Below are 23,424 nucleotides of genomic sequence, written 5' to 3'. Positions count from 1 at the left end.
GTAAATTGTGCTGCTATGAACATTGTGGTGCATAGGTTCTTTGCATTGTAGGGTTATTAACTGACCTAATGTCACTCGTGTGTGTCAGGTAATAGGGGGTCCTGAGGAGGGGGAGAGAGACAGGGAACAGCATTCTGGTGGAGCAGTCAGAACACACATTTATTAATTTAGCTTGCCATCTTATGTGGGCACTGTTTGTGGCATCCCCAACCAATTACAGTAATAACATCAAAGACCACCAATTACCATAACAAGTATAATAATGATGCAAAAGTTCAAAATATTGCAAAAATTACCAAAATGTTACAAGGAGATACAAAGTGAGCAAATGGTATTGAAAAAGTGGTGCCAATAAATTTGCTCAATGCAGAATGGTCACAAACCTTCAGTTTGTAAAAAATGGAATATGTGTGAAGGTCCATAAAGCGAAGTGCAGCAGAACAAGGCACATCTGTAGACCCCTGCACGCTGTTCCTGCTTCATTGCACTGTGGCCCTCGGACTATAAGGAGACATAGTCTTGTCTAGACATGGACTTTCTCCCAGGTTTTTCTTTCCCTCTGGTCTGTTAAAAGGAGGTATTACTATGAAAAAAATATTAAAAGGACTTACATGAGGAGTGTGAAATTTTAATCATAGAAAGTGAGAAAACTTATTACAAATTTCACTTCCATTTGTCAGTGAAATGTTAATGTATGAAAGTTACACAAAACTTTGTCGAAGACCTTTGGTATGTGATAAACATTTAGGCACTGCCTGCACCTGGGATTTCTTCGGTATTTTAGAAGAGCAGTCACAAGTGTTCTGCCTGCTCCAGATGCTAATGTGTAACCTGGTTGTAATGTGAGGACCCCTGGACCTGACTCTTATGCTGCCAGAATACTGGACAGTTGATAAAAGAGCAAATTGATCAAATAGGGGTGTATGTGTGAGTCAATAGAGATAAATGATCTTTTATTGTGAAAGTAGTACCTAGTCACCATTTCACAACTGAAAATCCCCCTCTCTTCCACACCCACTCGTCAAGCTTCTCTTCTTTTAATATTTAAAATAAAACAGTCCAGCTCTCTCCAGAGGCCTTGGGACTTCCCCGGTGCCACAGGTTGTGATGTGTCTTTTCACACCTCCAGACTGGGGAAACCCCACACTGGGCACAGGGCCAGTTTTAACCCAGCGACTTATTATTAAGGAGATTCAGGATCTAAGGAGCCACAGAGAGACTCTGCCAGAAAGGAGACAAATACAGCGAAACAATACGTGAAGATGGCACTCTGACCAAGTTAACCATCATCTTTGTATCTTAGAAAGAGGTATGGGAATTAGCGAATGAGGCAGTGTGGAAATTGGGAAAAGATGTTAATTCTCATATGTGAAAGGGAATTTCATGGGTAACAATCTTTGGGAGATGATAAGGCCATTTGTTTTTAAAATCTCAAAGAGATACTATGTGATCCGTGAGAGAAAAATCAGTCTCAAAACCCCACGACACACCACTTGCGAAGTTACTGTGGAAGGGCCCTAGGAAATCATCTGGTGTATCCCGCTGCAGGACTGCCTCTCGGGCTCCCTGACCGATGGCCTGCCAGCTTTCATCTCGCCCTGTGGTGCTGCGGCACCCATTGTTGGTCATGTGTGGGCGAGGCAGACACCCCGTGGCTGGATAGTGGACTTGGTAAAAGTTCTTCATGTCAAGATGAAACTGCGTTCCTCTGATGTGCAGCCAGAGTTCTTCCTTTAACGTACAACATATCTCTCCTTTCCTCATGGCTCAGTCCAAATATTTGAAGACAGGTAACCATCCTATAACTTCTAAGTTTTCTCTTCTGCATGCTAAGGACATCCGATACTTCAGCCCTCTTCATGCTTCCAGCTCTCCCTGTTCTGGCCAGCCTTTTCTGGAGGGATTGACTGACTTTATAAGCCTCCTTCCTGAAACCCAGAGCTGGGAATGGAACGTTATCCTCTGGATAAGGTCATACCTAATTAAGACTCTCTTTTCATGGCACAGAATGTGATTGGTCTTGGTGACTGTTGCATGTGATCTTGAAAAGAATGTGTATTCTGCTGTTGTTGGGTGGAGTAGTCCATAGGTGTTTGTTGCGCCCAGTTGATTGATGTGTTGTTGAGCTCTGTTACGTCCTTAACTGATGTTGTGCCTAATGGGTCTGTCTTTTTCTGAGAGAAGGGTGTGGAATGCAAAACAGCACTAAGCAAACTTAGTAACCAACTTTACTGACTGGATTGTCCTTCAAAGGGTTGTTGGCTACTTCAACCCCCCCCCCCCCCACATCCCATAAACTCTTCCCAACCACCACCCCCCAAATGAAAAAAAAAATTAACAGGCAAAGATTCACCACTATTGAGGATATCTGAAGAATTTGCTGAAGGTTCAGAAGGAAAAGATGGAAGAGTTCTCCATATGTTTTAACCAGTAACAATATCCTCAAGATAAATGTATACTTGCTCAAAGTACCTATTTAGTAACCTTCTGAGGTTGAAAAGTTTTGTTATGTGTGTTTAAAAACCAGCCGTGGTGTTTTCCATTCCTCCCACAGCTTCTTGAACTATAGTCACTGACCATTCTTTTATCCGGTCCAGAAAATAGCACTCAGTTGTTATATCTGAGAAGAGGTCTAGTTTCCACCCAGTTTTTTCATTAAATCAGTTCTGACCTTAGCCATGGATCTGAAGATGGTGCCGGACAGGTTGGGCCCAATTAGATCTCTCTTGGTAACCTGTTCCTTCCTGGCTGCATGGTTCTAGGTATCTCTAACAGGCTCATTTGGTCTCAGAAGCTTTTGGATTAAAGAACAGCTTTGAAATGTAAATATATAAAACCACAAGTTTTAGAAGTGCCCAGAAAACTAGGTTCTAAAGATATAAGTAAAGTGGTTTGCCCCATTTAGTTGGGAGTCTGGGCCTAAGTCCTTCTAATAGTAAGTCCTGCTAAAGCTCTGTGGGTATGATAAACTCAGGACAAAAATTGCAGTGTACTTTTACCCCTGCCAAGGTGGAAACATTTATTTAGAGCCCTGTTAGGGTACTGGCTTCACACAAGAAGGAGTAAGCAAAGAGCCATTTTCAAAACAATCTGAAATGGGCTTCAGAGAAGGCACACTCACTGACCATCAGGAGAGATACTTATCCTCGTATTAAGAATGATACCTCTGGTCGCTGCCCACTTGTTCTCTATTTCAGTCTTTGTTTTTATTCTGTTTGCTTGTTTGTTTTGTTGTTTAGCTTCCTGTTAAAGGTGAGATCATATGGTATTTGTCTTTCAGCGACCAGAGGGGAGAGGGAAGGGAATTTAAGGGGAAAAAAGGGGAGGGATTTTGAGGAACAAGTATGAAAGACACAGGGATGAGGACTGGGGGGGGAATGGGAGGGAGGTGGGGAGACGGGGCAGGGGGGGCTGGGATGGGAGAAATAGACAAAAAACTGTACTTGAAAAATAGCTAAATAAAATTTTAAAAAATGATACCTTAGGGGCGGGGGAGGGGGCTGGGATGGGAGAAATAGACAAAAACCTGTACTTGAAAAAATAACTAAATAAAAAAAATATTAAAAAAAAAGAATGATACCTGAGCCCTGGCCAGGTGGCTCAGTTGGATGGAGTGTTGTCCGTGCAGTAAAAGTTCATGGGTCCATCCCCAGTCGGGATGCATGTGGGAGGCAACCAACTGATGCTTCTTTCTCACACCATGTTTCTCTCTCTGTTTCTCTCCCTTCCTCTCTCTCTCAAACCAACAAACACATCCTCAGGTGAAGATTAAAAAAAAAAGAATGATACATGTCTTTCTTTTGCAAGAATTTCTTGTGGTAAACATGAGGCAGGGCATGGCAGCTTTATTTCTGGAAAAATTGTGTGTGTGTGTGTGTGAGAGAGAGAGAGAGATGACATTTTAAACATTTAACATTTTATTTTATTATTATTTTTATTCACTTTTTTCCAATCACCATTTATCCCTCCTGTACCCCCTTCTACCTTCCCCCTTCCCCCTCCCCTGCAGCTACCATCCTGCCATTTAACAACATTTTAAATCTCTTCTGTAAAAAGATGCTTTATGGTAAACAATGAAATACCATTTTTCCAATTTATAATACATCTGTACTGGGTATATTTTTTATGTCTGAAGCATTTTCATCTCTCCATGTAATTTGTGTACAGACATATTATATCATACTTTAAAAGAATAAAAACCCAAAGTTTTAGCAAATTTTTATAGATAGATCTCTTTTTAATGTCAAACTATTTCATGATTTTCATAGATCTTTTTTTAAGCTTCTGATGCCTCTTGGCCTGTGACTTTGGAGCAGTGTATGGGCCTCTCTTACAATGAATGAGTCGCCTCACTGTAGGCGAGTTGTGGGTGGCCGAAGGGAAATAGAGACTTTAACTGGTGAACCCAAAGAGCCTCAAAACCTTCCTTCACCACAACTGAAGCTGGAGTTTCTGACCACGTGGACTTCAGAATATCTGGTTCTGCTAAGGCTAATGTGGCAGCATGGGATGAGATAATGGATTACCTCGAGTTCACTGAAGAGTTGCTCGGTGTCCTCCAGATAACTGGGAATTAATAAGATCTCAATGCTGCTGTGGGTGAAATAAGCTTATTAGTGAAAATTTAGGACCTGGGACAGATGTTAATAAGGATACAGTCATTTCAGTGGGGAGGCTTTGGACTCATAAAGAATAAACTGTTAATCTTGTAAATAAGGAGAGATTTATTATCTCGCATAATAAAAACCTACGGTAAGGCAGTTTCAGGGTTGGTTAATTTAGTGGTTCAACAATGATATTAAGACCCCAGTTTCTCTTTTGCTGTTCTCAGCATGTTGGTTTTTCCTAGGCTTATCTCCTCATGATTGCAAGATGGCTGCTGATGCTCCAGCCATCACCTGTTTCCTCTGAGATGAAGAAAAGGACAGTTTCTCAATTTGCCTGTTAGGCCCTTAGCAGACTTCCACTCACAAATCATTGTCCAGAATTATGTTGCACTGTTGCTTCCTAAAACAATTACTGATTCTGGAAATAGAAATTAGTAATTTGATTAAATGAAGAATCACCCCCATAGACATTTGAAGGGCATCTTCATGGAGTGTGTGGTCATATCAAGAGGGCTCAAGATCAGGGTTCAATTAACAGCAAAGAACTGTGGCAGATGGTTGTAGGGTGGGCAGCCAATACAAGCACTTTATGTTTAAACAGCATACCTACTATCTAATTTAATAAAATGATTTTTAGGGCACTGGAAGAGAAAATTGATTAGTTGTATTCCATACCATCATTGGAAACAAAATAGAAGTACTATATATGAAAAATAGAAATTATACCTCTGTTTCTCTGTAACAGTAAAAAGAAAGTACTGTTTTTTATCAGGGTAGAAAATAAAAGCAGGGGAACACTGAAGGCACTCACTATTCATCAATTACTCAGCTGCCATTTTCACCTGCTTCCCATTTTTATCCTTGCCAGTGAAACTTGATTCTTCTGATGGCATTTACTGATTGCTGGGGTTGAATCAGGATTGTCCAACAGACTCATAGATGGAGAGCGGGATGACAGCTAAGGGGGTTGGGGAGATCAGGGGGTGGAGGGATTGAGCAAAAAGGAGAAGGGACTCCTGGACATGACAACAGTGTGGTGATTGCTGGGGTGTGTGTGCGTGTGAGGGGACTACATTGTAATGGGAAAAATTTACAGTAAAAATAAACATAATAGATTGAAAAAAAGATCATCCAAGCTTATCAAAGCAGTGTCATTGGCAGATACACACATTTCCTGATGTTAGTGGGATCCATGGGCTACAGTCTGGCCAATAAGTAGAAATCCTCTGAGAATGAGTCTTCTGGGAAAGTTTTTGTTTTCTTAATCAATGAGACAAGTGTTAGCAGAGAGCTTACTGGGACCTCCTTTTCCTTTTCTTCTTTCCATGAATGTAAATGTGATGTCAGGTGCTGTGGCAGCACTTTTGACTACCTGGGATAGCCATCACGAGGAGAAAGTATTCATATTAACAAGTGGTGGAACAGAAAGATAAAAATATCCTGAGTCACAAGACCAAGCTTAGACCTGCCTACTTTCAAATTTCTGGTGACGTGAGATAACTTAATGCCCTCGTTTAAATGACTGGAGTTGGGTATTCCATTACTTGCAACTAAATACATACTGACTGGTATAAAAAGTAATGAACAACATCTCATGTACATCTTACAGCTATCCTGTCACTCCTCTTCCCCAACATTGTTGTTATTCTGTGCCTCTGGGTTTGCAGAACCTAACAACTTGCCCACAGCCCTTCCACTCCATCTCACTCAGATTCTTCTATTCTTCTACACTCTCGACACTCTAGGATTTAATTGATTTGTTACCTCTTTTCTATACCTATTCATGTTTTCTTTCCCAACTAGTTTTGAAATTCCTTCAGGACGGAGACTGGGCCTCTTACTCTTCTGGTGTCTATTTCTGTAGTTGATGTGGAGCGGGTTCTCAGTGATGGGGAAGTGAATGGATAAGGTGGCTTTTCTTTTTCATCTCAGCCTGTGGGAAGGGAAGTAAGCAAATGACTTATCTTAAGAAGGTACAGACTTATCACCTTCCAGGTCTCTAAGTTGGGAAGCAGAAGCTGTGAAATATCCCATGGCAGTTTCTTCACGCTGCATCACTAAATCATCATAAGTGGACATTATTTGAATTTTGGTTACATGTCAATACCTCAGTGCTCGTCGGCTTCAGAACTCATCAAACCCTATACTCATCCCATTTTGATAAGAAAAATGTATTAGCACTTGGCATTTGCTTGGCACTTGTCAGTTTCAGCACTCCACGAGTTCTGGAACAAATTAACGACAAGTACCGGAGTTCCACTGTATTTTACAAACAACTTAGGAGCAGGATTGGGTGGCATCTTGTGATGGTGAGCTTGAAACAATGCGTTTTAGGGAAGCACCCCATGTATTTGAGTTTTAGATGGCAAATGTGGAATAAGGGAACTTCATAGCTTAAGGAAGGTCTCTAATGGACATTGTGATTTTGGGGGCGGTTGGATTGCTACAACTAAAAAATTCCCTTGCATGAGTTTGTCAGTTTCAGGGGATTTTGGTCATGATTCAGTGAAGTGGAACTTTTAGTTGAAATGAGAATCTCATGGCCTTTGTGCATCTTTGTTCAGAGCCAGGGCGGCACCTCGGGTGTGTTAATGTCCATCAGCAGCTCTGCACGTGTTTTTGCCTGCAGCACATGCCCTCCCTGGGTCACCTCCTCATGCGGACCCTCTGCTCCTATTTCTTCCTCTGGAACACAAGCATCTTTTGTGGCCACAAGATGTAACTCCAGCACAGTGCTTTATACTGACAACCGTGGGTTTTCCTTAAGGTAATTGTGGGTGGCCCCTCCATTTATTTTCTTGCTTCCTTTTTGTTTCTGTAAATTCTGCCCTCCACTTTCCCCCGAAGCACATGCTGTTCATGTAATCTGAATGGCCATTTAGAGGAAAGATCAGAAGTTTGTTGTTTCATTACCAGCATAAATCAAAACTTTGTGTTCGCATTGCAATCTGAACGAGTCCAGGAATAGCTTTGGGATTGCTAAGTGTCTGGAGAGCACTGACTACACAGACATGTTTTGAAGCCGGCTATAATAGTTTCTACAGCTGTTAACAGTTCGTAGAAGAATGGCAGCATTATATATCAGCGTTTAAAATGTGCATGACTTGCATTGCACAGAAGTCAGATTGGGATAGAATCGGATTTTTTTTCTGAAACTCAGCCAGGAAAGTCTTCAATAACTAGAGAAATTCTTTTCACTGCTGAAATCAACATGAAGGACATTGTGTTATTATAATTGCTTATAGCTCACCATGAAAGTTGTCTTTGTGTGAGTGGATGTACGGGCTGTACTGTTTTGTTTTTATTTATTCTGCATTCTTTATTCTAATGTCCTTTCCTTTTTCCTGACCAGAAAGATTGTTATTGAGCCCTTCACAAAGCTGAAATAATGCAGTGTGTTAAAAAAATGTTAACAATTCAAAGAAGTTATAAAAATTTATAAGTTGGCTGAATACTTGGGAAATTTCTGCATATTTTAATATAAATAGGTAATGCAAATATTTGTTCTTTGCATTGAGAGGTGAGTCTCTGTTTTCCAAAAGGCCCTGCTATTTAAATTAGACTCACTTGATTGTATTGAAATACGAAGCTTCCATTTGGAGTGATGGCAAATATTAAATGCCATGGTTGTTATCGCATACAAAAACGTAATAAATTAAATGTGTTACTGCATCTTGGGGTTACAAATTTTCCAGAAATCAGTAGGAATTGCTTCATGATTAGAATTTCCAGGATGGTAACTTGCTTAATAGTTTTTCGAGATTTCCAAGTCAAGATTGAGTTTTCTCATGTGAAAAGAACTATTTGGACCATATCTGTACTCAGCCAATTTTACTGTCTCTTTAAAGAACTGAGAGATTTAATTCAAGGTAGGAAAGAGAGAGGTACTTGAGGGGGGATATATATATATATATAAATAAAGGAAAAGAAATTGAGTAAAAATTGAAAAATCAAAGTGTAAGAGGAACTCTTTCTGTTGAGCTATGACTCAAGATGCACACACAGTAAGGTTTTTGCTGAAGGATAGAGCTAGAAGTCCTCAGAGCTCTCTGAGATACTATGGGAAGCTAGAGCTACCTAGATGGCACTCCACAGGGGGAAACTCACCTGGTAGAGTCAGTTCCCAGAGGTGAAGTGCAAGCATCAAGTCCTAGGCCCAGCATTCTGAACATTGTGGCAGTGGGCTACCCCTTCCCAAGCCCTTCCCAAGGCTGTTGAGTCAGCTTCATGATCTGAGAAAACCTCAGCATAGACCTTGAGGTTGAGGCCTCCTTTGAGCATGCTAATGAGTTCCCATACTTCACCTTTGTCAGCTCCTCATTTACCAGCTAATACTTCAGCAATTATTCATTAAGGTGAGAGGGAAAGAGGGCAGCAACAGAAAGGGAGGAAGGAAGACTCCCAGGGTGAAGGGAGTGCCTACCCCACAAACTTTACACACCACCTCACAATTTTATTCAGGCACCAGCTGCCCCTCACTTCCTCACATTTGTGGCTTAGGGTCACAGCATCATCTCTGAGGCCAGCCTGCACCTTCCTGTTGGTCTACACCTCTCTGAGGCTTGTGGGAACAACAGACCCATCTGGAGGAGTTCGTCTGTGGTGGGGGAAGTGTCTTGCCTCAGCATTCAACTGATAATGTTTCCCAGGGAGAACAGGCATGGAAATTTGCACTTTCCTAAACTAAGAGGCCCTACCTGATTGAGAAATAAGGTGAATAGCTGACATTTTGGTTGAGTGCTTATGATGTGCCAAGCTCTGTATGGCCTTGTTGAAAAATAGAGATGCCAGTGGGCAGCATGACTGGCAGAGGGAAATGTGAAAGTGGACTGATGGAAGATGGTACACAAGCCGGAGGGGAGCTAGAAAAGAAGCAGGAAACGTGGACCGAGATCTGGGCTTCTCAGAACACTGAGGATCCTTGCTAAATACTTTTCCCCATTGAAGACTGGTTTTGTTATAGAATTAAAATAAATATCAGCCTGGAATATACAATTCAGATTTTCCAGTCAGGAAAATGGTCCTAGACCAGTGATTTTCTTTTTTTTTTTTAATATAAATTTTATTTAGTTACTTTTCAAGTACATTTTTTTAAAATCTATTTCTCCCATCCCACCCCACCCCCCCACCCGGTCTCCCCCCTCCCTCCCATTCCCCCCCCCCCCAGTCCTCATCTCTGTGTCTTTCATACTTGTTCCTCAAAATCCCTCCCCCCTTTTCCCCTTAAGTTCCCTTCCCTCTCCCCTCTGGTCGCTGCCCACTTGTTCTCTATTTCAGCGTCTTTGTTTTTGTTCTGTTTGCTTGTTTGTTTTATTCTTTAGCTTCCTGTCAAAGGTGAGATCATATGGTATTTGTCCTTCAATAGCCAAAATTGGAAGCAACCTAGACCAGTGATTTTCAAACTTTTTCATCTCACGGCACACATAAGCTAATTACTAAAGTTCTGTGGCACTCCAAAAATATTTTTTGTCCATCTGACAAAAAATAGGTATAGTTTTTATTCATTTACACTGGATGGCTATTGCGTCAGCTGTTGCATTCTTTAAATTTGACAATCTGAGGGAAAAGAGGTCAGTGCCCTGACTAAATAGCCAGGTATCTCTCTCATGTTTTAAACATTCTCGTGGCATGCTGGTTGAAATCACTGTGCTGGAGCAGTGGTTTTGGTTTTGTTTTTGCCTTCTCAGAGCTGTAGCAGGAACTCTTAGGAGCTGACAAGTCCTAAGTGCTCTCTCAAGAAACACACACACACATGTGCACAAAATATTGCACCCTATTTATGAACTTGCCAGATCCTTTGGAGCCAGTTTTCTTAGGTGGGTGTCATCATCAAAGTCTGGTAGTAGGCCATACTTTCAGGTGCAGGTGGAGAGGGTGGCTGGCAGGGAGTCCAGAGAGAGCCTAGCAAGGGTTTTCCAGCTGTAGGAAGGGAAGCAAGCAACAAATGGCATGTCATTGAGGTGGGAGCTGATGCTGGGATGACTAGGTATAGGAGTCAGCCTAGGCATGGAAATGAGAGTTAGGGGTATAATGTTCATCTGGAGATTCTTAGACTGCTAGGAAAGGAGCAAAGAGAAGGAGCAGGAATCAGCTAAGAAGAGAGTAACTGAAATGGGGCTAGAAGGCGCAGGCTGGGTCACCAAGAAAGAAAGCCCAGTAATCAAAACTAGAGTTAGAGCTGACTTGAATGGGCTTCTCGGAATTACTCAGCAAGATTTTTCCTGTCTACGAGGTAGTTGGCTTCAAACCAGGGCAGGAGCTAAGCCCTTAGGCAGGGCAATGTGGGTCCATCTCCGGGAATCTGGTGGGAAGGAAGGAGCTGGGCAAAGAATCTGCCTACTGATTATAACTGTGATGCTGTTCCTCTTCGAAGCTTTAGTAACCTGGGAAAGGGTGTGTGTGAATTACCACTTTCAAACCTTCTTACACATTAACCTTGAGTCTAGAGGATATTCTTTACTTTTTGAACTTTTTTCATCCTGTGGACTTGTCCATTTATTTGCATTTACCTTAACCTGCCACCCCTGAGCCATCGGCCAGTTCTGTTCCATTCTCTCACCGGAGACCCAGTGACCTCCCTGTTGTGGCCTTCCTCAGCAAAAGAAAAGTCGGTAGCATTTATTAATCTATCAGGTATTTTGGGAATTCTCTGGTCTGTAAAATCTAAATATTGGAAATAACTGGATTATAGTGTCCTTGATCGGGTAGAGTAAGTACTCAAGAAATATTTATAGTTATATTGAGTGAATGATTAAATGAAACATGAATTGTGTAACATAAAACTAAGGGCTGAAATGGCACGACTTGCTTATCTTGCTTTGCTATCTCTTGAAAGATTAATATTAAGACAGGCCGAGGTCTCCATATGTGTGGTAATTAGTAGATTGGGCTACTCTCGACTATTCAACAGAGTAGAGTAGACATGTCTACTTAAGTGGTAGTCTACTTAAGTGGTAGCATTTACTATATTGAAATGGTGCTGCTATCTTTGGTAAAGTAGTAATGACTGTTCTCAACTATTAGTCAGTTGCTGGAGTTTCAGAATGGAATACGCATAAAAGAAGAGACCATTGAACTGATGGGGGAAAGAGGGAGGGGGGGACTCCAGGCAGTGCTCCACTCTGGAGGGTGCTGTTCCACAGAGCGAATTTGTGGCTTACATCATGAACATTTAACAGCAATTAATTAAAATGCTTTAGGGGCTTTAGCAAGGACTAGCTGAAATGTAAGATGTGGTATTGGAAAAGTGGTGAATACAGTGAAGATTAGGGGAAACAAGTAGTGACATGAAGGTCAGTCCAAGTACCACAAGACTGCTTCTGGCCTTGAATCCATGAGACTTTCCTTGTTCAGATTTAGATTAGAATTACAAAGAGGAGGCCTTCTCCCCTTTGAAGGCTGTCTTCAGTAGGAAACCTGTTGCTTGAATTTACATACCCTTTGGTCTAGTAGATAGAAACACAATGTAATTTGAAGTCTAAATCAATGTAATTTAAAGTATAATTATGTGGGTACTGGGTACCCATGGAAAGTTAGATGACCACAGTTAAAAAAAAAAAGGAATGGGAATCCAAGAATTGAAGAAATTCTTTCAAATAGGAAAGCATCAATAAGTAGACAAATTTCCTCATTAAAAATGGATCTCTACATTTCTGAGATAAATAATAATTTAAACATGAAAAAAGCATTGATAATGCTTTTATGTGCTGAGTTGTGTGTGTACATGTGTAGTGAGAGAAGAGTGTGATGAGAGATGAGGAAATCAGGAGAACGAGGGCAGAGATTGGTCAGCTGGGGCAGTTGCCCGCGTCTGTTGGCACCTTGACTTCGCACACCTCTTAGACTCCTCTCCACCTCTTGATGCCAATACTTCCTGCCCAGCTGAGAACCCGGTTACTTCCCAAATGGACAAAATACTTTAATTTTGCTTTCTTCTTAGCAACATGAAAGGTGGGGATTAGGGCAGAGGGAAAGAATGAGCTGAAGTGTCCATGTTGGCCTTGGGAAATGATGAGGTTTATGGAAGGTGAATGTGGTATAAATAAAGATCTGTATAAGTTCTGAATGGAAGATCACTTTTGTGGGCAACAGGAAAGTGTTCAGAGAGGAGGTGACGTTAAAACTGGGGATGGAGGGACAGGTCGGATTTTGATAGGTATACATGGAAGAATATTCCAAGAAGAGAAAAATAGCCCAAGCAAAGGCATGGCAAAAATTCAAGTCTGTTCCAGGAATGGCATGCCACCCAGAGTAGCTGGAGATAAAATAGGTACAATAAGTAGAGGCCAGATTACAGGAGGCTATAAAGGCCTGGTTAAGATTTTATTTGGTATATAAGTAAGCTCCTTATACAACTCACCATATATGCATGTTCATCTCCCAAAACTTCTGCTTAATAAAGATTAATTTTTCACCAACAAGCACTTTCTAAAAATAGGGGCACAATCGTACTTTGCTAAGCCACCTCTTAGTATCTTAAAGGCCAGGGCTTGGCCAGCTTAACCCAAACCTAGACTATCCATGAAGTTCAGGAGATCACAGAGCAATTTAGGATTCTGAAATGTGTATGGTGGTGTCTTCTTTCTTTCTTCTTCATTTTAAAAAGATTTTATTTACTTATTTTTAGAGAGAGGGGAAGGTAGGGAGAGAGAAGAAAGAAACATTGAGGTGCCAGACAAACATCTATCGTTTGCCTCTTGTACACCCCCAGCTGGGGACCTGGCCCTAAGCAAAGGCACGTGCCCTGACTGGGAATCAAACCAGCAACCTCTCAGTTTGTGGTAAAATGCCCATCCCACTGTGCCACATCAGTCAGAGCTCTTTTTAAAAAATTATTTGTCTTTACCATGTGGTGCACTTACAGGGTAAATGTGGCAGATTATATTTTTGGTAAGTGGCCAGATCCAGTTCTTCCAGCTCATACAATCTTACTACACAGTGACCTTGACTTTACTTCTGTCAAGAGGTGGGCTTTCTGTTCTCCTGAGGCTGGTCTGTGATTACAGTGGAAGTGACATCATATAACTTCTGAGGCCATGTCATAAAAAGCCATGCAGCTTCCTCTTAGTTCTCTTGGGACATTGGCCTTTGGAGCCCTCCACCTCTATTTAGGGAGTCAGGAGTCTCCATCCTGTGAGGAGCCCCAGGCCCCTCGCAGGCCCTCTGGGTGGCAACAAGCATCAACCACCAGAAACATGATTGAAAAATGCCTCCAGATGATTCCTGGCCCCAGAAGTTGAATCACCTCAGCCCTCAGGTCCTTCTTGCTGAGGTCCCAGATGTCACAGTAGAGCAAATAGTCCCCACTGTGTCCTTGCCAAATTCCTGGCACACAGAATCAGTGAGCATAATGAAACGGTTACTTCATGCAGCTCGGTTTGGGGTGATTTGTTATGCTGCGGTAGTCCTATAGCAGTGTGAAGACAGCCTTTGCTAGCAGTCTCTCTCTGTGCAGCAGGATCAGAGCTGTATACCGGGGAGGGAGGGAACTATCACTGCTTAGAAGGACCTGTTAGGTGATTAACAGATATCATCTCAACTGATCTTCCTAACAACATTATGAGATTAATATTACCAACTTTATTGTATAGAGAACTAAGGCTCAGAGAGGTTAAGTGACTTCTCTTAGGTCACACAGCTATTTTTTCTGTCTCTATAGTTCAATGGGCTTCCCTACCACCTGAGGTCTCCCTAGGGCTGGTGGAGAACCCCCACAGAGTCACACAGACAGTGAATTGTGCTACCCAGGTCACCGTTCCATCAGATGGCACACTTGCTGAGCACCTTGGCCAGGAGCTGTGAGTGAGACGAAAAGACCAGTGTGGCCCCTGCCTTTGCAGCAATGATAAGCATTTGGGTGGCTAGGCAGCTGTAAGTCCCATGCTAGTGTCTGATCCAGTACTGTGGACCTTCACTGAGGAGAGAGGTCACTCTGGAGTCTTGGGGAAGTAGGTGGCCTCCTGGTGACCTCCTTTCTGCCTGGTGAAAGTAGGGAGGACCACCCATATCTCCCAGTTCTCCCACAGAGTCTTGGTTAATGCCTGTTGTCCTAGCAAAATTATTATTATGTTATTATTAGTAGTAATTGATTTTTAGAGAGAGAAACATCAATTTTTATTGTTCACTTGTTTATGCATTCATTGATTGATTGTTGTACATGCCCAAACCTGCAACCTTGATGTATCGGGCCAACGCTCTAACCACCTTAGCTACCCAGCCAGGGCTCTCCGTGAAATTATTAGTAACATATCCTTTTAGTCTCACAAGTGTCCCATTTGGGATGATAAATTACATGGTCGCCCTACGGTGTTACTCTGGCAGTGACCTTTTTTGAGGAAATGGGGTGACGCACGTCTGAGCCTCCCCGTGAAATGGTGCGGAGACAGTGGTGCAAGGCCCCGACCGGCGGTGAAGTGTGTCAGCTGAGTGAAACACTTGTCCACTCGCCGTCCAGCAAAAAGCCAAATAGTGGTTTCGTTTAACATAAATGAATACTTATTGGTCCTAAATGGTATATTACAACTAAAAATCTGAGTTGAGAAAGGTGGAAAGAATTAAGAAGTACAAATTGCCAGTTATGAAAATGGTCACAGGATGTACAGCGTGGGGAACATAGTCAATAACGTTACAGGAACTGTGTCTGGTGTCAGATGGGTACTGGGCTCACTGGGGTATAAATGTCTCATTGCTGTGCTTTGCCCTCGAAACTAATATATGTCAACTGTAAATGAAAAATATATTTAAAAAACCCTAATTAATGAAAACAAACAATAAAACCTCCCCAGCAAACCACACATTGAATTGACTATTTAAATTGACCTAATTGGTTTGTGTCTGGCCAAACGGCAAGAACAGTAGTACATGTGTCCCTGGAGGAGAATGAAGGTAAATGAATCGAGTACAAGGACAGGATACATTTCTCAAAGTGTGGTCTGCACACCATGGGTATCAGACTTGCTTTGGGCAAGAGAGGGGATTATGAATGCAGATTCTGGGTCTCTACCCTGTACCCCCAAATCATTCTCAAAGGATGGACTTGCATATTTAGCAAGTTCCCCAGGTAATTCTGCTGCACCCTGAAGTTTGAGGATATCTGGCCTTAGATGCTTAGAATCAAGGAAACACTAAGGACCTAGAGAAAATTCATTATTTGGGGATTGTTGTTAGTTGGTGTATTGATTTAAATTATGAATACAGTGAGAATTTGGACCAGTAAACTGATCCTTAGGGACAATGGAAATCTTAGCACTGTGGAAAGAGGATGAAGTTAGTCTTAATTTCAAACCACTTCCTCATGTTATAAACCTACTCATGTGGATGAGGAAAGGCCTGTATTATTTTATCAGAAGGAAAGAGGATATATTTAAACATCAGTTTTTTTCTCTATATTACCTCCGTCATTGGGATGAATTTCATAGTCAGTTTGCTAAGCACACTAAGAATATTTAAGAACTGCAGAAAAAGAGGATCTGTGTTGATCAGAGTTTGGTTTATTCTGACCAATTCTGACAAAGTTGGACAGGGGGAGAGTGGTACGAATGGTGTCCTGCAGATTCAAGGTAGTGCAGATCGTGTGTGACTTTCCCTGGATGTTCGGGCGGTGAAAACAGAACTTTGCAGCAGAGTGAAAGCCTGGACAATGGAAGAAGTCGCTCGAGCCCAACTTTCTTCTCGCTCAGGTAGATAAATAGAGGCCTAGAGAAAGGGAATGGCTGGAATGCATCCTGGCAGTGCTGAGTATTCCCAGATAATTCACTTACCTGTCATTGTCATCTCTGAAATGTGGGACAATGACAATGTCTACTTTTCGTAGTTTGGGGAAGAGTAAATCAAACAAGAATATGCATGTGACGTGCTGAGTGTAGCTTTGGGCACCAATGTCAGTGCTCCCTGCCAGGGTGCTATTTATCATCATCATCGTCATCATCATCTGAAGTCAAATAGGTAGTTAATGGCAGAGCCAGGCCCAGACCTCCCGCCCCGCTGAATTTTCTGTGCTATTCATGGAGTTCCAGAGATCAGTCACATGACGTACCTGCGTGTCTCCACATCATCAAATGCTATTTTAAGACTTTCTTTCAAAAGGGCCCTGGGACAGTGAGCTCTGGCTGGCCGCCTCCAGCCGCACAGGCTGTTCTCAGGGGCGTGTGGCCTCTGTGCTCCATCTGGCCATCTGTCTGTGCCCCATAGGGCACTGTGCTGCTGGTCACCTTACTGTCCCCAAACCCTGTGGGGACTGCCTGTGATGGCGTGAGTGGGGAGCTGAGGCCTAAGATGCCTGAGCTGCTCTGCAGGGCGCGTCCCTCTGCAGTGACATAGATAAACCAGGAGGCCTAGGAGCCGCGGGACAGTGTGTGGGCTTCAGAGGCAGAGCCTGGTCCTACCAGTTACCAGCTGTGGGACTTGAATAAGTTACTAGTGCAAAAAAACCCAAAAAACCAACCCTCAGTTTCCTCATTTGTAAAGTCTCTAACAAGAATGTCTGCTTCACAGGGTCCCTGTGAGGTTCAGAGAGGAAATTCATGCAAGGCAAAGGACCTGGGCCAACAATACACAAATGGTGACTGATTGTGAACTTTTTAAGTGACACTTTGTTCATCTAGAGGGAAGCTAGGATATAGAGAATTTCTCGATGGGCAGGACAAAAATCAGGACAGAGAGCTGTCATTTGTAATGAGTAATGCAGCAGTATTTTGAATATCATAGAAGGGTAAGGCTAAAACTGAGAACTGGTTGAAAATATTATATGACCATTGGCGGGGTGAGTCACAGACCGGTATTAGTGCTGCAAAGGAAAAGCTGGGGGTGCCTTCTACATATTGCTGCTCTATGGGGTCCTCTCATTCCCCTCTACCCTCACTTTCCCCTCAGAGTTTGTTGTAGCTGTTTAAGAAATTGGTATAGAAATAAATATACCAGATGTTTCTATCCATGTTTATAAGTCTGCAATGTGGGAACTTTGAAAGAAGTTTCAATGAACAATAAACTACATTGATAGAATTTATTAGTGTTTATACCACTTAACCAGATTATAGAAGCCTGTAGGCCACTTAACTAACGTGGGCGACCACTGGCATCAGCCTTAGGGCTTCAGCGTCCGTCTGCCGTGGTGGAGATTTACTGACTACACTAGTCAGGACAGCCCAGGTAATGCTGCGGTAAGAGACAACTCCAAAATTCTCAGTGGCTCGAACAACACGATTTATTTCTTCCCTGTGAGACTCACCCACGTCAGTTTGTTTGGGGCTCTGCTCCGCATTGGCCACCCTGGGAACCCAGGCTGGTGCTGCTGACACTACCTGGGGATATGTTGCCAGTTATCATGTCCCAGGGAAACAGAGCAGTGGACAGAGCCCAGGCTTTGAAAGCATCTACCTGGAAGGGATGTACTTCGCGGCAGCCCATATGTCAATGGCAGAAGCACGGAAACAACTGGAAGGAAGCAGAAAAGCGCAGTCCTACTACGTCCTTCTGGCCAGAGAACAGAAGTGTTGGGTGAACAGCACTAACACTACCACATTTACGTTCATGTCTTACCAGCCATAACCTTTGTGAAGATAAAGACAGTGGCTTGTGCCTCTGCCATTCTCCCAGCAGCAGACTGCTATCGAAGGCTGGTAGGTGGTAGGCATCTGGCTGACTGCGGAGTTTAGCACCGGCTTGGCACAAAATGGGAAAGAGGGCCGGAGAGCTTGGTCTTCTCTTCCCCCCTCCCATTTGGCACGTCTCCCCTTCCCGTGTGCCAGGATTCCGACTCTGGAATTGACTATCTGGATGATCCTGGGCTGCGATTTAGCCCTTTTAAGCCTGGGCTCCTACAGCCGGAGTGTTATTACTTCTTTCCAAACACGGAGTGAGAGGGCATACTCGAAGGGCACTGGTGGCTCTGGCTGGTGCCCAGTGCTCTCTCTGGGGGCCCTGGTGCACCCGTCACCCTCTGCTCTCGCTGAGCTGCCCACTGAGGCCTGCTGTGCTCAGGAAAGGCCTTGCCCTGCACTCACTCTTCTCTGATTTTCCTGCCCACTTTTCTCCTTCAATTATCATATTAAGATTTATCTACCCGACATCCTGTTCCTTTCTAACTCAGTGGTCTACTAAACAGAGTGAAATATTTCTGTAAACTTATTAATAGATACTAATGGGTTAAAAAATTCCTCAGTCTCCAATAATTGCTTGACCTAATAGACAGTTCACCCAAAGGAAAATACCGGTAGTCACAGATTCACAGTATGTCGGCAATAAAAGGCGCCCTAGAGATCATGTAGTAGGGTGGTTTTCAAACTCTTTTTTTCAACTGAAAGAGACTTCGGAACCTTCCCTGTAAAACACGTAGGGGGTCTGCTCTGATTGAGAGGAGGCGGGCAGCACCTCCCTGCTCAGTGGTCTGCACCTCAGAGCACTTAAGGACACACACGGAATTCCACTGATTCTAGGCCAGGCCTCTGGTTTTACAGAAGAGAAGCTGAGGCCCAGATGGAGGAAGGGGCTGCGGGTGGAGCCCCTGTCGCCTGAGTGCTGACAAAACTACCTGGGAGGAGAAGGTGGCCAGAGAAGAAGGGTTATTTCTGATGACTCACGGGGTTTGCTCATCTAAGGGCAGAGCAAGTGCGCGGCTCTCTCTTCCTCTGAGGCCTCAGGTGATTCCAGCCAGAATTAATAAGATACAAAAACTTTTACCTCTAAGCTACTGGTTTGAATGTAGCACAGGCTGTTGGTTACTCAAGGTCATTATTCTTTGATGGGTTATCAAAGGCCTCCGTGAAATGTGTGGGATTTTTATGAGCTTGTTTTTTTTATAGCAGCATGTTTAAAGGCCCCTCATGTACAAAGTCCTTTGAAAACTCTAACAAGGCCCCATAATCACCCGCATAATCATGAAGGTCACATTGTGCTGAAGAGCTGTTTTTTTACCAAATTAGTGGATGAACAGAACAGAATATTTTTTTAAAAAAACACAACTTTTTGGCTCTTCAGGATACACAAACAACTCTCCCCAGGGAAAGAAAATGCCTCCGTGGCAATTTACCACTCTGTAAACCTGGAGAGGTTTCCTTCCCTGGGTTTCAGACACGAGATGGACAGTCTGTGTACCAGCCTTGGTTGTGGTGAGTATTCAGAGATGTTTGCTGAGGAGACTTGCTTCAGTGTCTTTTCATTCCCGTCCCCCATTGCTCCACAGTCAACACAGGCCCCCTCCAGAGTAGGCCTGGCCCCACCGGATGTCCTTCTATAGAGATGCCTCCGCTTTCACTTGCCATCCTCAATTTTCCATCCTGCACTAACTAGGAAACTGCAAGGTTAGAAAACAATGGACCATTTCCTTCCTCTTTCTTTAAACCAAGGGGCTGAAAGAAGGACTTGTATTCATTACTCACAAGCCAGACTTGAGGATAAAGGTCATTACAGTTCAAATATAACACAAGTCAAGAGCCACAGGTCTCTGTGGGTCCCCGGTCCAGCTGAGCTCAAAACGGCACTCCTCCTCACGTTAGGGTCCTTGTCTTTACCGGAGGCTGCCTCAAGCTTCGTATTTCAGGCTGACATTTAGAATCTGGGCTTGCTGAAAAGGAGCTCAAGATATGGTCATGGGGAGGGGGAAGAATTGACACACAGCAGGTCCAGGAGGGGAAAGTTTACGCTGCTGGGTCTGTGACATGTTTTATTTCCTCTCTGTAACATCCTTTTGCTCTGGAGTGTTTTCTCGTGACGAGACAGTTTGTGGCCAGAAAACCCTCATCAGACAGGTGGTGTTGCCCCAGCACAGCAGCGTTTCCTCATCACGCCGCAGGAGAGAAGGAAACCGCCTTCCGACACCTCACACTGGGTTTTTGGTATGTGCTATTGATGAAAGAGCAGCTGTCATGCTTTATAGAAGCCACACAACTCTGTCGCACTTGTCATCCACAGGGGAGAGCCAGAAGTCACAAAGCAGCAGCAGCAGCAGCAGTGTGACTGTGGGGCTACCAAGGGAGGGTGCAAAGAGAAATCCCATCTGCAACACAGAGCAGCAACACGCCCTGCACAGCCAGCAGGCAGCGCCATCGCGGGACTTTCAGGGGCCCCACTGTTCTGCCATCGTGGGCACCTCTCGCCATAAGAATAAACAAACAAACAGTCACATTTCATGACTAAGTTGTTATAATGACAAATATATTAGTGTTATATGTCACAACCTTTCCTGTGACCTGAAAGGTTTTTTCCTTATTAATGTGTTTTAAAAGAAGTTAAAATATTTTCCTGTGGGCTTGTAAAAGCCCTGTGGGGTGTAGGCACTGTACCTCCTGTGCCCAGGTACACTGGCCCTGCCGACAGGAAGCAGTGGCTTCCTTGGTACAGTTTGGAGCAAATGCATATTTATGAGTGAGGGCAGTTTCATTACTGTCAGTGACAATGCACATTATAAATGGGTTTGGTTCATGCAATGAGAGAGATTAATCAAATGTGTGTACAAATCCACAAATCAAGAACTCACAGTTAGCAGTAGGCCTATGCAATTTACAAGGCCTTTGGCATTCCAAAGTAAATTTTGAAACTTTGGTGTGGGAACAAAATATTACTACAAAATAGTATATTGTTGAACGTTGAGGTGGTATGTGCTTGGGTCAGGATCCTGATTCCACTGCCTGTTAACTTGGACAGGCTACTTTATTCCTTGACTAACTGACTTTATTCTTCTATTCCTTCACTTCCATCTCTATATATGAGAGATAGTTACAGCTACCTCATCAGGTTACTGGGAGGATGAAATGAAGTCCTTTGTACATTTGCGAAGCACTTAGTTTGATGTCAGGACATTTCCAGCAGTGTTAGAGATGATAATTATTATCGTCATCACGAAGTGTTATATTGTGCATCAGACCGAGATACTCAGGCTTCTTCATTATTTTGCTGGACAATTATTTTGCTAATCTCAGACAGGTAATAAGTAGTTACAAAGAAGGATTTATCCAAATTAGAACTAATCAACAATATCACGGGAAGAGAAGAGTAGGAAGTGACACGAAAGGGTCAAAGGTCATTAAAATACAGATCCCAGCCACAAGAAGAGTACTTCGCAGCTGGGAGGACAAGGCTTATCTAGAACAGGCCAGGGGGGGTCAGGGGGCAGTGGGCAAGCTTGGTGAGTAGTGAGAAGAGAAAGACGCACAAGGGTGATGAGGAAGGTGTCACGGATCTTCAAAAACCTGCTCGGTAGGTGAGGACTCCTCCTGAATGTTTCCAGGAGGAGAAATTGCTTCCTATTCTTTACTCAATGGTCACCACCAAATCCTACCTAGAATGGCCAAACTTCAGTTTGGAAGAATGTCATATCAAACATATAGGCAGCAAAGGTGTTCTGGTGCTGCCCCTACCACCCCGGTAGAATTGCACTAGACAAGCATAGAACTCCTTCTCTGCGCGGTCGACTGGAAATTGCACGGAGAAAGCAGCAAAGCCAAACACCAAGGGCATCTGGCCATTCTAACAGCACCAGCAAGTATGTTAGTGTTACTTTATACAGTGCTTTTAATTTTTAAAAAGTCCTACATTTTTTAACATTAAAATTATATACTATATAAGAATCGAAACTACAGGGTCTGGCAGAAGTAACACCTGCTGGAGTGTGGTTGGTAGGATAATAATATGTAATAATTTATAGTTTTAATTTGAAAATTTCACCTAAAATGTCATACGATGTGCTTGAGTGTGATGTTGTTATGTTACAGAATTGCATGCTTATGATGTTGTAATGAAAGATTTTGTAATAAAAAAGGCATTATTTGTGCCGGGCCCCATATTTAAAGGATAAGGAAACTGAACTTGATTGATTTTTCTACTGTACCACCAAGTTTGGGGCCCTCAGGGGTGGAACTTAGATAGACTACTGCTCTGTGTCTCTGTCAAATTACCACAAAGTCCTCATGTTGGTCACTACAATAATGATGGGAATTTTTAGTATTTCTTTGGCATATATACTATTTCTCACAGTTACCTTATAAGGTGAGGCTTCTCGATTCCATTTATAGCTGAGGAAATTCAGCTTTGTCTAGGTCAGGTAATTTATTCCAAGTTTTATTTCTAATAAGTCAAGATCTTACACTAGATTTGTCTGACTTTAAAGGTCAAGTTCTTTTTTCATGCTTCTTTCTCATTAGCTATTGAGATTCGAGTAGAAATGATTCTACTTTAATCTTTAATGAATATTGGGCTATTTGATAAATAAGTACAGATTATTTTGAAAGAGTATCCAGTTACTTCAGAAACGTGTCTTTGAAAATAATCCTTGCACAAATGAGCTGAAATGTGGATTTTTCATGAATTAGGCTGAGGCACAGGAAAAACAGTATGAATCCCACCCTTATGCTTGGTCACAGTAAGATTATGGATGTGTTCTGGAGGATTTAGGTGAAGGTCAGAGCCAGACCATGTCAGCCTTTGTTTTCACTTGGCCCAGCGAGGTGAGATGAGCCTTCAGGCTGAGCCCCAGCAGGGAGCCCTCGCTGCATATAAGTTGCCTTCCCGGATTGTTTTCATGTTTCTCTGTGGGTTCCTGCGGAGGAGGACCCATCTCTGAAACACCAAGCTCTCTCAGTATGGATAGTGTTGAGAAGGACACTTCTGCCCTTTAGAGTAAGAACAAGTTGTAAGTGGTGGGAGACCAGTTGTGAATTTGTCTTTTATTCCCGGACTTCAACCTTGTTCCCATTTAAAGAATTCCTCATTCATAACGGCTTGCCTGTATGTTAAAATAGCCCCCACTTCTTGCCTTAGTAATTTTTCACATTGCCTTTGTGAACCTAAATATCATTGAAGATTGTGGGTTTGATAAACAATAAAT

General features: G+C 42.9%; 1 long non-coding RNA gene across 3 annotated transcripts in view; it reads left to right on the top strand.

The window, feature by feature from the left end:
- LOC119055719 (uncharacterized) overlaps window positions 1–23,424 on the top strand; it is a 61,012-nt gene that overhangs the window by 20,300 nt on the left and 17,288 nt on the right. The gene's annotated exons all lie outside the window — the stretch shown is intronic.

The sequence above is a fragment of the Artibeus jamaicensis genome, unplaced genomic scaffold (genome assembly GCF_021234435.1).
Source record: "Artibeus jamaicensis isolate MK-2021 breed Jamaican fruit bat unplaced genomic scaffold, CSHL_Jam_final contig_332, whole genome shotgun sequence".
Taxonomy (NCBI): domain Eukaryota; kingdom Metazoa; phylum Chordata; class Mammalia; order Chiroptera; family Phyllostomidae; genus Artibeus; species Artibeus jamaicensis.
This window is presented reverse-complemented; position numbering and strand designations above follow the sequence as displayed.